Below are 16,415 nucleotides of genomic sequence, written 5' to 3' on the forward strand. Positions count from 1 at the left end.
AAAAAAAAAAAAAAAAAAAAAAAAAAAAATATATATATATATATATATATATATATATACAGGTGGTCTAAATAATTTATTCAGATGAATCTGCATACATATTTGCATGCATGGGTATGGGTATGGTTTATATGTCAGCTTATTGAAGCACCAATCTTATTTCCTTGAGCCTAGTAGCATACGTGGCCCCTTGGTTCCCGAATGTCCTTTACCAGCACAATCTTGCTTTGCATCATCTGTGTCTTTAACTACATACTGGTAATCCCCTGGTTATCCGCAAAAAAAGAATTTCAGACTTCTTCTGCATTTACCCTGTATCCTTTTGTTATGGTATACATGCTCTACACCATGTATTAAAGAACAGCTGTTGCTGGATTTTGGTTCCTACTGTTCTTTTAACTCTGTCAACTCCTACTCCAGGTCTTTGCACTTAGAATTACACAGAGGCACTGGAGGCATAATTTATTGTATCAACAGCATAGAAGACTGCAATAGTGGTTGCTTTACAGTGGAAGGTTGTACAGTTTTTAATGGTTTTTATCTGGAGAAAGAAAGCAGACTGTGTGCTAGCACTGAAATATTCTTTTATGGTCTTGATGTTCATATTTTCTCTTTGACTTTCACTCTAAAATGCCCCAACTCAGGTTTGGAACTAGATCAACAAGAACAAGGAAAGTTGTCCACAGTTGTCACTTCTGGCTTGGACAAGAAGTTTCTCACGTTGTTCCTATCCCCTTAATGTGAGTTGCCTATAAATAGACAGAATTTAGCAGTTGATTTTTCTACTCGGAGTCAGGTGTCCCCATCGGGATCATTAATGGACGGCTTTGAAAAAGGAAAAAGTTTCTACGTGTTTGACATGTTTTCATAACAGTAATTGGAAAAAAGAGAAAGAAGAAATGGGATGCAGCTCAGGGTTTGGGGGTCTCTGTGTCCTAATTTGCTCCTCAGATGGAACCTTGTGTCTGGAACACATTCCTACCTTCTGCTGTTTCAGCTCTTGCCTTTGGCTCGGTTTGGCTCTCCCGGTGGCTGCGGGCTGACCTTGGCCTCCCCGTCACCACTCCTTCCTCTGTACCCTGTGGGCTACAGGTGTCATCAACAGCACTATCCCGCCTACCAAAGCGGTCCCCTAGGCACCCTCATTCCCAATGATCTCTTGGGATAAAACCATAAGGATGAAGACAGTAAATTCAAAATCGCCTTTATTCGATTGACTGTGGTTAGAATAGTCTTTGACCATGGCATGCAAGCTTCAACGCACTAGCAGAAAGTCCACTAAACTGTCTCGTGAAGTATCTCTTGATAAACCAACTTCTTGAACAGTTATGAACAGAGTCCACTGGATTCCTACTCTTAACAGTGAATTTAATGTAGTGAAATTCCTGCTGACCGATATTGGAAATGAAAGTTTCTTTTTTAAGGATGCATTTAAAGCACTGCCAAGTCAATGATGTCTTGTCACTCTTTGTCAGTGAGGTTCATTATGCTATATTATTATATTTGTACGAATCCTTTCTTCTGAGGGGCTTCATGTTCTCTCTGAATGTTAAACAACTGCCACAAAATTCTTGTGAGATTATTATTCTTCCAAATTACATAAAATTAAAAAATTATTTACTAATTAATCCTTCTGAATTTCTCCAAAATCGGGAGAACTCAAGCAGTCAAGAGCCTCCCCCTTTCCAATGTTGGGTCAGTTATTGGATCCCCTATACTTCATGTAAATCAGTCCTAGATGCAGAAGAGGCATTCTTTTGGGGAATGGCATTTTACAGCCTTCAAACAGCTTTTTCAAAACAAATAATAATCAAAACTGGGCACATGTGTAAGTCCTCTGGGAACCCTGTGTCTAGCAGAGGAATTTGAATTGACCCCAATATCCAGTCCGGAAGTGCCTTGGACTTTTCCAGGACAAAAGCAAATAAAGCTTTTGGAATCCTACCCAGTTGGTTACCAGTTGAAGTCACTCACAATTTATCTAACCTTATTGTTCTTCCTGCTTCCTCTTGACAGTAAATAGAATAATAATTAAAAGTTAATTTTTTTAGACATAGAAAACAAACGTATGGTTACCAAAGGGGAAAGGGGAGGGGGAGGGATAAATTAGGAGTACGGGATTAATAGATACTCACCACTATATATAAAATAAACAACAAGGATTTACGGTATAGCACATGGAACTATATGCAATATCTTGTAATAACCTATAATGGAAAAGAATCTGAAGCTGTACACCTGAAACTAACACAGTAGTGTAAATCAACTATAGTTTCATAAATGAAGACTCATTTAAAAAGTTACTTGTAAACAACGAAGTGAGATAGATCTCGGTGTGTATTGTTATGATTATTACCAGGTGCCCCTGTTCTGTTTCACGGCAGGGACAGAGTTTGGTGTGACTTGGGTTCACCTCTCTGCTCCTGCTGTTTGCCTTGATGACTTTGGCCTGTCCTGCCTGGCCTGTATTATAGGTTCTGGAATCCTTTCTAGGAAGAATGCAAGTAGCCTGTATCTGATTACTCTTCTGGAGGGAAAGAGGGTGAGACGGGGAGATGGTAAGAAGACCTTCCACAATTCCAGTCTTTCTGTGGCAGCCCAGCCTTCTGGAAACGTCTGAGTTACATGCCTCCACTGAACACTCACAGCGGTGGTTGACCCTTGAGTGGGGAGTTGTCAGGTGTTGTCCTGCCGTCTACAGTGAGTGCTGCCAGCCATTCTCGGCCAGCTCATCCTCTCCTTCTCACACCTGATGGGGTGTGACCCTCGTGGCATGCAGTGCCCTGTCACTCTCCTAGTGATTCAGTTTCCAGGCAAAACCGAGGAAGAGCTTTCCCGTGGAGGGTCCGGCTGTCTGACACTGACATCCTCACGTGAAATACATTGATTGCAGGAAACCAAAATGAAATCTTGTGAAAAGACAAATGACTCCGATATTACCCAGCAAGGAAACCAGAGTGTTCCAGAGAATCGTAATGCCTTATGATAACCCTTAAAGTCCCTCCCCACTTATGATTTGTGATTGAAAGATCTATAAATGGTGTGTGACCTTAGGCTCTACCCTCCAGTGGGATCCGTTTCTTCCACAAAATAAGTTGTACTGCTTATTGTTGGGTTCCCGTGAGGTCAAGATTTCTCCAAGGTCCCTCCCATGGATAAACTTTTGGACCAGTCATGAGCAAACTATAGCTCGGTGGAGGGCACATACTGCCTAATGGGCTTCCTGAAGTTACTTATCATCTAATTTTTGGAAATCCCTTATCATGAAGATGGAGAAACTGAGGACCAGAGGATCAAATGTAAGCCAGTTACATCCTGCGTCCTCTGCATTCCTTCTCCCCAGTGATCTGCCTGACCACCAGGGGATGCTTAGATTAGCCCCATTAGTGGAAGTGAATGGATGCAGGCCAAACAAAGTGAGAATGTGTGCTGGCTCCCAAGGAGATACCCTCATTTAAGGATTGAAGGGATTTCATAGGCATAAGTACACACTTAAAAAAACAAAACTGATGCTCTTTGACAGATGCCCTTCTGTGGGTAAGAGAAATACTTTAAGCTCTTAACAGTCTTTCATTTTTATATGAATTGGTATTTTTATTCTCCAATTACAAAAAACCTGTATTGTTAAATAAAACATAAAGAAAACCACACACAGCCATGTATGGCATAATGAAGTATTATTAGAAGATTGAATTCTCGGGCCAGGAAATTGAAAACTGCAGGCACACCAGAAGCCAGGTGTCCCATTCCAAATTTGACCTCGCTCTTTCCCTTCACAAGTAATCATTGACTGGGTGCCCATTCCTTTAGTCAGTTATTCAGCATTTGACAAGCATTTATAGAGTATGTGGCATACATCAGCCTTTTCTCTTCCACCTGAAACATTTAGAATGGCATTTTAGATAGCCAAGACATAGTTCTAAATAAATTTGATTCTCCTGGCCTGGAAACTCATTCTCAAAAACTGCTATTTAGGGGCTTCCCTGGTGGCGCAGTGGTTGCGCGTCCGCCTGCCGATGCAGGGGAACCGGGTTCGCGACCCGGTCTGGGAGGATCCCACATGCCGCGGAGCGGCTGGGCCCGTGAGCCATGGCCGCTGGGCCTGCGCGTCCGGAGCCTGTGCTCCGCGAAGGGAGAGGCCACAGCAGTGAGAGGCCCGCGTACCGCAAAAAACAAAACAAAAAAATTGCTAGGTCCATTCAATTCTAGATATAGTTGCACCCACAACAGAGGGAGGCCCGCATACCACACACACAAAAAAAAAAACAAACAAAAAACAACTGCTATTTATGTGGCGACTCTGTAGAGGGGCTGGTTCACACATTTATTAATTATATTTGCTTTTATTGATAACTTTAATATTCAGCACCTTGTGTTGGCAATTACAACGGGAGAGGCCACAACAGAGGGAGGCCCGCATACCACACACAAAAAAAAAAAAAAACAAACAAAAAAAAACTGCTATTTATGTGGCGACTCTGTAGAGGGGCTGGTTCACACATTTATTAATTATATTTGCTTTTATTGATAACTTTAATATTCAGCACCTTGTGTTGGCAATTATGAGAGAGACAAATATGATTAAGTCGCAATTTTATGTAGTACTTATACTGTAAGGGCAGCAGACATATTGCAAAGGAAATGTAGTAGTAAAGATGTAGTAGTAAAAATGTCAGGGGCTCTTTTCCCCCTAAATTCTCATACTCCTGGTTATAGCTTTTGAGATGGAAGGAAAAAGAAAAATGAGTTTGGGATGTTTCTTTTCTCCACCAGCCATTTCCTGAGAGAGAAGAGAGAACGAGGCAAAATGAACTGGATCGTTCCTCAGTCTTTTCCCGTTTTTCCTCTCCCACCTACAGATTCTATCCTCTAACAATTTCCTTCCTTCTTCCTTCTGATTTAAATGCAGTGCTCCTGGGATCCTGCTTTATGTCTACCCAGTAAAACAGCATTAGTCTGATAGTGGTTGGTTCAAACTGGCACAAAATTTGAAGCAAGTGCTATTTTCAACCTGCCAGGTGTCATATTTGGTAAAAGAAATATGCGATAATCTACTTTGTAGTCTCCAGGGTCTTACCATGCTGTGAGATTTAGGGAAGTAAAAATCAGGATTCAGGCAGAAGGATCCAGAACACAAAATCCCACGTGCCGCGGAGCGGCCGGGCCCGTGAGCCGTGGCCGCTGAGCCTGCGCGTCCGGAGCCTGTGCTCCGCAGCGGGAGAGGCCACAGCGGTGAGAGGCCCGCGTACCGCAAAAAAAAAAAAACAAAAAAAAAACAAAGAAAGAAAGTTGTGTGCGTAGCCACATGTACATATTCTTAAATGTGTGAACCCACTGTTGTAATGCTATTTGTAGTCAGGGTTAGGGGTGAGGCTCTCATGGGCGTGACCAATTCAGACACTGGGATATAATAGGGGTTCACCAGGCGTCTACCCCCCAGAAGGGGCTGCTGGACCTGTGAATAAATGGTGACAAGAATTTGAGCTGATAGTCAAGGCCTAAAGAATAGAAAACATTATTCTGAAATAATGAAGGAAAACACACCATGTTCCTACCCTGGGGGCTGGGATCAAGGAAAGATCTCCAGGAGAGTCAGGAACTCACCCTTTTGCTGGGTGGATGCAGTGTCCTTTTTCATGGTTAGTAGAGAGCATGCCTTTGAATGTGACACTGATGGACAGCTCTGAAATGACCTCCCATATGGCCGCTGGAGGATGCACCTCAAATTTCTCAAAAAACAACGAACCATAGAAATTGAGAGAACTGGTTTCCTTTTTTTAGGGGGGGAGGGAAAAATCCTCCCTTGGCCTCAGCAGGTAAAACTATGGGGAGGTGATAAGTAACAGTGCTGAGACTGCCCTCTTTTGCTGTTAAAGGTGACAGAATAGAGTCTTTCGACATCAGAGCAGCTAGTAACTAAACAGCAGCACATCATATACCATGATGAATGGTCACTGGGAAGAGGAAGTGTATTCAAGTCTGGGTATTCCTACATCCTCAAGTTACTACTCTAACCTTGATGGTCACCTTAGGCTAACATGACCTGGTAAAGCGAAGATTATGTGAAAAATGCAGAGTGTAGCTGAAATGTGGGCGTACCTTTCCATCTGTGACAGACAAAAACCAATAGGAAAAAAACACCTGATTTGAAAAGAAAGCATATTTTTCAATGAATGTTGAAATAATTATTAAAAATATTTTAACATTTTAGAAAGATTTTATAAAGATGCATTCCCAGGGGAGCTGTCAAAAGCACTATGGTTAGGATAGATTCATGTTTTTTAAAAAAGGAAAATATTTTTGTTATAAAACTGTTCATCCCTCAGTACTTGGTCTCCAGGTAGATACAAAGTAGACGGAAGGGAGTCAAGTCCTCTGACATAGTCAGTCTAGTGAGGGAGTTGAACGTGACAATATGACTGCCAAGTCCAGTAACGTAATTGCTATTTTATATTACATCCCAAATTTGTTTTGAAGATCAAATAGGATAATAAGAGTGCATTGCAACATTATACACAAGTAAAATACCACTAACTAATAAAGCAGATGTTCTGTGCATTTCTTTAAATATCTATATCTAAGTGTTCATCAAGAGCATCAAAGTGCTACCATCCTTACTGCTAGTGTTTACAAAATCAACATTTTGACCAATTCAGTTTAGATATACAAATCTAAGTATGTCCTGTATATACATTTTACATGAGAGGAGATATTAATAAAATAAATACTGAATTCAGAATGTTACCTGAACATTCCACCTTAGCACCTGTTTTGCAGGAAAATAAAGAAGCCAAAGTAGTACATGGCAAATGATAGCTGGCTGGCTGATTCATTGCTTTAACTTGCTCTGGTAGCTGCTGTTTCTATCCTGACTATGTTTAAGGGGAAAATATACCTAGCAAATTTCTCTAATGTGCGTTATACTATGCTTGGAGAAAGTGACATCTTCACATAATGTCCAAAAAACCAGCATCCTGCAGCCTATTTGTACAATTAGGGATAATGCTATGTAAGTGGAAGACGGTGAGGGCAGAATAAACTGTTCAGCAGGTCATCTCTCCGTGCAGTGTTAGTACTGAGACATTTTGGGTGTTCTTGCTGTGTTTTAAGCTATTACCAACTCTCAAGCTTGCCTACTTATTTATTATAAACATTAAAAGCTGAGATCTTCACAAAAGGCCAAAATTAACAGTGAGTGCATTCACACAAAGGAAATGTGTTTGAACGAGATACCTCTACTGTTAGATGGCTTGTCGGTAGGATTGTCTAAAAGGTTATTTGTGCTTCTGTCAAAATTGCTTGACTTTGACAATCAAGAACATGTAGATACCTGTAGCAGGAGTGTGCACAGAAATGACATTTTTACTGATTTCATGAATACTCTTTTGTTTATTTATTTATTTATTTATTTGCGGTACGCGGGCCTCTCACTGTTGTGGCCTCTCCCGTTGCGGAGCACAGGCTCCGCACGCGCAGGCTCAGCGGCCATGGCTCACGGGCCCAGCCGCTCCGCGGCATGTGGGATCCTCCCAGACCGGGGCGCGAACCCGTGTCCCCTGCATCGGCAGGCGGATTCTCAACCACTGCGCCACCAGGGAAGCCCCATGAATACTCTTTGAGTGCCTACTATGTACTAGACGTTTATGTGTTTGAAGAACTCAGAGTCTAGCAGAAGATATAAATAAATGAATAAATAGAAATACTGTACTTGGTTCTGGGAATACACTGGTGACAAAGCATACCAGTGTCAAGAACAGAAAGGCTCTGAGACTTTTACCCTCTTTGCAAGCTAACAAGTTAGCCTGGCAGTATCATGAATGCTGCCAGAAGACACAAAATTCCTGGGTCAGAAGCAAAGGACTTTGTTACTCATGTCACAGCAGACAGCATACATTTCATGTTCATATCAGTTCCTCTTACTCTCCAAATCTTATGGGAAATTGTAGTAAGGGTCCACGTGGATACTATGTACACAATTGTGAATTTATATTTTCTACTTATTGAGTAAATCTTCTGATTTCTACTTTATGTCAAAATTACTTGTTACATTAAAATTTTCGAATTGTATTACTATTTATAATTATTACAATTTATCATTGTAATAATAATTACAATTTTTCTATAGCCTGTATTATTGGTGAAAAATGTTTTAATCTGTATTTATTTTTTACTTTCAACAAGAATTTTATTATTTCATCTGACCTTAGTTTTTTGTTCATAAATATCTGAGTTTAACCTTTCCTTTGGTTAGATGTTAAATAACCAATAAATTTTAAATAATTCAATAAATTATTGAATTTATTGATCAGTTTTACTAATTTTAATCAATTTATTTTCTATGTATTTATATTTTCTTCCTCTGATTTTATTAAGGCTTTGTGGTATTCTTTTTAAATTTCGAGCTTAATTGATTTCCATTCTCCTGTTTCTAACTCATACTTGCTTAACACTGGATCTTATTGTATACTGATTTGTTAGCATGTATAACAGGCCACAAGGGAAGTGTGAAATATCTGGCAGACATTTATGTACCCAAACAGAGAAGTTTAAACTTTTGAGTACTTAGGATGACATTTCTCTCCTGCCCTTTGCCCTGATGAGTTGGCTTTTGTGATCAGAGAAATGACCTGCTTCTTTGCCCAGAAAGATGATTCTCGGTAACAGATGATTTAAAAAAAGGGTATAATACATTGAAAAAAAATATAACGTATAAGATATCTTCATTCATGTATTTTAGAAAAATACAGCACAAATAGATCATTCTTAAAAATGGAATGCAGTAGTGTCTAAAGAAAAAAAGTGAGAGTTTCCCCCGTGTTCCCTCACTCACTGTGGTAAACTATATTCTTAATTCCCTGTTACCTCTCATAACCATCTGTGATGTGGACAAGAGGTCTGATCTCAGGGCTTTCTCTCGGGCTGAAGGACCATCAGTAACTGGCTTTATCATCCTCTTCCCGCTTGCCAACACCCACAGAAGCAGTTATACCACAGTTTACCCAGCTACTGAACAAGGGCAGTTTGGGGTGGCACCTTTCCAGTTCTTCAGAAACTATTAAACTGAGGACAGAGAAGACACTGGACTTGCTGGAACTAGGTCTGTAGATTTGAAAGTTGTTTCGGTAGCAGAGCATCAGCGCCTGAGTTCTCTTTTTTGGCTGCAAGTCAGCCCCGGATGACAGTGCAGTAGTGTCATGAGAGCAATCTATTGCCAAGAGGCCCCGCTACTTCTGAAGAGGTGGGTTTTCCTACCAAGTGAATATTCTTTTGATGGTGCGCCTACTGCAATGGGCTTACTGTGGAACTAACCTAAGGACATTTGAGAAAACTTCAGATGTCCTAAAATGTGATTATGTCCTGCTGAGCTAAATAAGACATTCCTGATGTGTTGAATTTTACTCCTCGGTTTGATTCAGGACAAAATACCAGGGGGCATAACTTTCTACTTTTATATAGCATTTGTGACATTGAAGATAGAAGAAATGTTATTTATTTTGGCCACATCGGGTCTTCGTTGCTGCACGCAGGCTTTCTCTAGTTGCGGCGAGTGGGCTTCTCATTGCGGTGGCTTCTCTTGTTGCAGAGCACCTAGGCGCACGGGCTTCAGTAGTTGTGGTGCACGGGCTTCAATAGTTGTGGCGCACGGGCTTAGTTGCTCCGCGGCATGTGTGATCTTCCCAGACCAGGGCTCAAACCCGTGTCCCCAGCATTGGCAGGCGGATTCTTAACCACTGTGCCACCAGGGAAGTCCAGAAATGTTACATTTTTTTTATCGTTAAAGACAAAACTAAAATACGTCAACTTCAGTGCCATAGTTTCTTCATTTTGTTTATTTTGGGATACATTTCTAGGGTCATGTGTCAGAATAGTAATGGGATTTTGATGGGAGGCACATTTTCCCGTAGCAACTGTAAAGGCCACGTGCAGCAGGGTATTGGGATACTTAGAAGATGTGCCAGATGTTCAGGGTGAAGTAGCAGGTGCATAAAAGGGGAAGCAGGGCGGGTTCAGATTAGCAGTGCTGGGTGTGGAGCGGCTCTGCCTTCACGCCCTCTCCCCACCCCCTGCCTGCAGTCTCCACGGAGCATCCCCAAACCTGGAGGGGTTCCTGACTCAATAGGAAACACGAGAGACTCACTATCTGAGATGAAATTCGCTTCAGGTTCAATGTCTTCTTTTTGTTTTTTGGCCTCTGATTTGCATTTGATTTCTGATTTCCTTTGACTTGTGTGACACGTAGGATTCTTGTCTCCTGAGATCTCCCTTGAGTCTGAACTGATTACCCAGGGTGACATTGAAAAAATGAAAGGCTTCCAGTTTCTAAGGATTGTGGATATTTAAAGAGAGTCATTTGTTTGTTCAGTAGAGATCGTAGGTTTGAAGGTGTAATTGGGAGAACTAAAGTTTTCTGTGCAAGGAAAGAAAAATAAAGACACTGGGGAAGGGACTTCCCCGGCGGTCCAGCAGTTAAGACTCTGTGCTCCCAATGCAGGGGGCCCGAGTTGATCCCTGTTTAGGGAACTAGATTCCACATGCTGCAACTAAAGACCCCGCGTGCCGTGCCACAGCTAAAACCCGGCGCAGCCAAATAAATAGATATTTTTAAAAATTATATATTAAAGAAAAAGACACTGGGGAAGATCTGGGAGAGGAGGGGACTGCTGGGGTTGGGGAAGAGGAAATAAAGGAAACCTTGCTGCTAAAGGGTGTATCTAAACAATACTCCCTCTCCATGCCCCAGTAGGCTTCCCACGTAATACAGTCGGCCCTCCGTATCCGCGGGTTCTGCACCCTCAAATTTGGAACCCACGGATACGGAGTAATGACTGTACTACACCATTTAATATTAGGGACTTGAGCGTTGACGGATTTTGGTATCTGTGGAGGCTTCTGGAACCAATCCCCCGCCAACACCCAGGAGCAGCTGTATACAGAGTAAACCCTTTTCCTGCCAACCTCGTGAAATCGTTAGGAAGACATCGCTCTCTCCTCAATCTGTGGTGAAGTCCGAACTGTTTATTTTCTGTTTTTCCCACCAGAAGTTCTGTAAGGGAGGAAGGACGGCCTTTTCTGTTCTCTGCTTCAGTCCCAACACCGAGGACAGTGCTTGGCACAGAGTCTTCCAGTACTTCTTGAACAAGTGACTTATTCATTTAGAAATAAATCATTTTATTTTTATGATAGTATTGACAAGTAAACTATTTTTTACATATTTATCATCCCACTTCAAATAATATCTATTTCTAGTACATATGGTTTTTAAATTTTTTATGATTAAAAAATATAAACATCCTTCAGTATTTTTAAAATACAGAAAAATGTGGGGCAGGGAAAGCACAATTTCAACTGCCTTAGGAAACCATTAGCTCTTTTACAGACTTTTTTCTAGTCATCTTGTGTGTTTTCATATAGCTGGTGCTAACTGTAGCATCAGTCCTATAATTAACTGTAGCTTGTGTTTTAAGGAAATATGGATATAGCAGCTCACAGACCCACGACACAGCTAAGCTTTTGGAAATAACTTCCCATTGATCTTATCTTCTTTCCAGATCTGCTGTATAAAACGTAGACCTTGTAGAGGCGTGGCTTGCAAGGGAGTCTGGGAAATGTAGTTTTAACGCCCCAAACTCTTTCCTGTGTATTATTCCTTGTACTTTTATTTCCTTTGTCTGGAACGCTCCTCTTGATGCTGTTCACAGAACTGACCCACTGACATATTTTAAGCCTCAGTTCAAAAGTCACCTCTGCAGAGAGACCTCACCTGCCCAGTGACCCCCCCCCCCATGTGGCCTCTCTCAATTTATCCCACCACCCAGTTCATTTTCTCTGTAGCATTTCTGACAATCTGTAATTCTTGTGGCTCTTGACTCTCTCATCCCCTAGAATGTAAGCTCCAGGAGGGCAGGAGCTTTGTTTCATTTAGTGGTGTATCCACAGTACCTAGCACTTTGCCAGGACTTAACATATTTTATCCACATTTGTTGTCTGATGGAGCCACCCAAAGTTGTACCTTTAGTTTCTTTCCAGCTTACCATCTTAAGAACTGCAGTGATGGGCATCTTTGCACAAAACTGTCTGTGTACATTTCTGATCATTTTCTTGGCTCAAGAGAGGATGAGCTCTTGGATAGTCAGGTCTGGAACATTTTACATTTGCTGAGCTGTTTTATGAGAATACTGTTCCAGTTCCCTTTCCTGCCAGCAATGTGTGAGAGCTCCCATCTTATCACATCACCACTGGAACTGAATATGTTCATGTTTAAATCTTTGCTAATTTTTTCCCACTGAAGTTTAGAGGTTTTTAAAAAAAATTATAAATATTTTTCAAGTTTGAGGGTATTATGCATATTCATTCATATTTTTAAAAATAAAATAAAATTTTTATTTTAAGGTAAAAATTTACATTGTTTTGTTCCATGTTAGAAGTTTTAAACGTCTGTGTAGTCAAAGCAATTGATTTTTTCTTTGTGATTTCTTTTACTGAAAGAGTCTTCATCTAGAGACCAGATGAATATCCTATTTTTAATTCTTTGATGTTTTCACTATTTCATTCAGTTCTTTGAGATACTTCCTGTATCAAATTTTACATTCATGAATTATATTTTAAGGGCTTTTAAAATTATCTTCTTTATCAAATTTGAAACTGGCTTACATTAGTAGGTCATAAAAAACATTGGCTTAGAAACCAAACATAAATCACAGGCAAAAAAAAGAAAGACCATGAAACTAAAGCTTTTATATCTTACGTATTTGTCTATTCTTGTACCAGTGTTAAGCAAGTCGGAAAATCACATTCAAACACTCATCCCCCATTTTGACTGTATTCACAAACCTAAATTAGTGGTGTGTCCATGTTCTAAATGGAATGATGCCATCAAACCTGGTTTGCTTAGCACAATGTTGTGATTGTTTCAGTATTAATTTATTGGATAGCATTGTTGTTATTGGATGGTAAGGTTTGTACGTGGACCTAACTGTAGCCTTGAAACGGATCGCGGTGACTTCCCGTAAGTGAGGATGAATGGGGGAAATTTGATTTTAGCAACGCAGGAAGCCCGTCCTCCTCAGTGTCTGACACCCGAGTGAGTGAATGGAAATAGTATGCACTCCTGTTAATTCTTTTAAAGTGCTAACATATCAGCTGAAGCCCTTAGATGAATCTTTTTGAAAATCCATTTTCTCCAATTTCCTGTTGCTAATAACTTCAGGTTGAAATTAAAATCACCAGTATTTTATAACTGTGATTAGTTACCATAATAGTTGATTTCATTTAATTTAACAATGTGCCTGTCTAGACACAGATTACGCAGTGACCTTGAAAGAATGAAGAGTGCTGGAACAATTAAATATGGCCCATGCTGATTTCTTAGTTTTCCTAATTTATTGGCTTTTTAAAAATTTTTGGAATAATCATTCTCTTCTACTCAATTTTGGAAAAACTCCAGGAATAGGATGGAAGATGATTTTAATTTGCGGAAACTATAGGTTTACCTATTTAGGTATTATAAATGAGAATTGTGAAAGGAAGTTTAGAATTGAGTGTATAGGGAAAGTAATTGAGTGTCAGGTAGTGTGACAGACACACCCTAAAGGGAACCCCCAATGAGTCACACCTGTGTATAGTCCATTTCTCTTAAGTGGAACCTGGGTGTTGCCTTTAGCCAGTGGAATATGGCAAAAGTGATGGGCTGGCACTCCAGTGATTATGTTAACGTATATGGCAAAGGTGATTTTGTTGATGTATTAGTTCCTAGTCTGTTGCCTCTGAGCCAGTCAAAAAGGGAGATTATACTAAGTGGAACTGACCTAATCAAGTGAGTCCTTGAAAGAAAGATTCAGGCCATCCCTGAAGTTAGAGAGTCAAAGCAGCAGAGCTCTCCCCTCCTTCTCTGGCTTTGAAGAAGCAGGCTGTCATAAATCCTGCAGCCACCAGGAAATGAATTTCACCAACAACCGGAGGGAGCTTGCAGGTGGACCCTTCCCTATTTGAGCTCCCCGATGAGAACACAGCCAAACATACACCTTCATTGCCAGCCTTCTGAAACTCTGATCAGAGAACCCAGCTAAGCTATGTTCGGACTTCTGATCTACAGAAGATCTGCTTCTGATCTTACATGCCTGTGAGATAATGAATGGGTGTTGTTTTAAGCCTCTCAGTCTGTGGTCATCTGTTATATGCTATAATAGAAACATAAAACAAGCAGTCTCCTTGATGGCATCAGCTAAGGGAGGGAGAATTTCATTTCTCAGACACAGCAAGATGTGCAGTTCCTCGCTCCCTCTGTTTGCAGATTAATTTGAATATTGTCATTCTAATTTGAAGTTATGTTCATGCCTGAAGAACAGTCTGGTCTGGTACTCCTATTTCTTTTTGAGAATTATGTTTTATTTGATGGACAAAACTGAGGACTTAAGCCTGGAACACAGCCTCTCGGATAGCTCTCCTGTGCACAATTTTTATTAAGGGATGCTGATAAAAATACCAGAGGACGATTCTTGAAATAATATCCTCTCTGACTAATAGTTGTTCTTGTTTCTGTGAGTTTTGAGTTTCCCTATGATTCTATTACTCTTCTAATTTTTGTCTGTTCTCATTTAAGCCATTTTGCTTCCCAGCTCAAGTGGACACCCCCTTTCCACTTGTCATTGTGTTTGATGACCTGGTCTCCTCTTCCCCTTGTTATTTGTCCCTGGTCTTTTTCTGGGTGATGCTGTGTTTCCCCTTCACTTGTACATGGTCAGGGTGCTTACTTCAGTTTGCATCCTCTTTCCATTCCCATTCAGGTCCACTCTTGACCCTTCATCTTTGCATCTTACCTGTGCCACCCAGTATTTGAGGAATTTCTGCCTCCTTTCCTCCTTAAGATTTATCTCCACTTAAGAATTTCATTTTCTGCTCAGCAAGTTTCAAATTTAGAAATGTGGAGCTTAGGCCCATTCTTTGTGAGATTCATGTTTATGTTTACCCTGCTCAAGAAGTGTACAAATCAATATGCAACTTAGAGTGAGCACGGGATTTTTTATCATCACTGGATACCCATATGAAAATCTCACCCAAGCTCTAGGATTGTGGACTATTAATTATAGGTTGTGAGTGAGCATGAACACCATTCACAGTGGATGTATGGTCCTTTGGAGCTAGAAGTATTGCAGGGAAAGTTGGTTATTCTTTGAGAAGAAGACATCTGTATAGAGTGAATATTTGTTTTCCCCCCACCCGAATTCACATGTTGAAATCCTAATCCCCAAGGTGATGCTATCAGGAGGTGGGGCCTTTGGGAGGTGATAGGTCATGTGGGTGGAGCCCTCATGAATGGGATTAGTGCCCTTGTAAAAGAGACCCCAAAGCAACCTTTCTCTTTCCACCACAGGGAGGAAACAGCAAAAGGCAGCCATCTATGAACAGGATGTGGACCCTTGTTCAGATACCAAATCTGCCGACACATTGATCTTGGACTTTCCAACCTCTAGAACTATAAGGAATAAATTTTTATTGTTTATAAGCCACTTAATCTGTGGTTTTCTGTTATAGCAGCCTGAACAGACTAAGACAATCTATTTTCTGGAGTATATGGTTTCTCACTCATGATTACCTTCCCTTCAGTTCATCTATGTGCCAGGGTCTCCCCTAGTTCTTACATCTGTGCCTCATTCTCAGAAGCTGGGATTCAGAATATATTAGAATACATTATAAGGAGTGCTTGGGTGTTTCCTGTACTAGGACATAGCAGTGGCTTGGTGTCCTGCCCATCTGTGTGACAGGAAATACTTTTATTTGTGCTGGTGAATTCATTTTGTCTGGGACTCTTCCTTCACTAAAAACCTTGCATTATTTTACTTAACAAACATTTAGTGGCTCATTATGATTTTTCAGGGAGTGTTCAGAGGGCTATGGAGAGTTTAAAGATGAAAAAGAGTTACCTTTTCCTTCCCAGATGTAACAAATGTGGAATATACTGGGAAGGTACCACTGATGTCTGGTGGGTATGCATCTGCTGTGGCATAAGGTTGGTACTTGGTAAGACTAACTAAATGAAAATTTCTGACGATGGAGCTTGGGGATCCAAAAAGCCTCCCATGTGATTCTTGTGCACACAAAAGTTTAATAACACTATTACCTGGTGACAAAATAACATCATTGTTGATGATGATGATGATGAAGAAGATAAGACAGAACACCAGAAATTCCCTCAATTTCTTATTAAGTCTTTAAGATAATATTATAATTTTAAAAGAGAAATCGTATACTCTTTAAAATTATTTTCACATATCAAAATTAGCATTTGGGGGCTTCCCTGGTGGCGCAGTGGTTGAGAGTCCGCCTGCCGATGCAGGGGACACGGGTTCGTGCCCGGGTCCGGGAAGATCCCACATGCCGCGGAGCGGCTGGGCCCGTGAGCCATGGCCGCTGAGCCT

The 16,415-nt window shown here is 40.8% G+C and overlaps 1 protein-coding gene across 3 annotated transcripts in view; it reads left to right on the forward strand.

Annotated features, from left to right (window-relative positions):
* Positions 1 to 16,415, forward strand: part of ITGBL1 (integrin subunit beta like 1) — a 209,332-nt gene that overhangs the window by 39,991 nt on the left and 152,926 nt on the right. The gene's annotated exons all lie outside the window — the stretch shown is intronic.

The sequence above is a fragment of the Physeter macrocephalus genome, chromosome 13 (assembly GCF_002837175.3).
Source record: "Physeter macrocephalus isolate SW-GA chromosome 13, ASM283717v5, whole genome shotgun sequence".
Taxonomy (NCBI): domain Eukaryota; kingdom Metazoa; phylum Chordata; class Mammalia; order Artiodactyla; family Physeteridae; genus Physeter; species Physeter macrocephalus.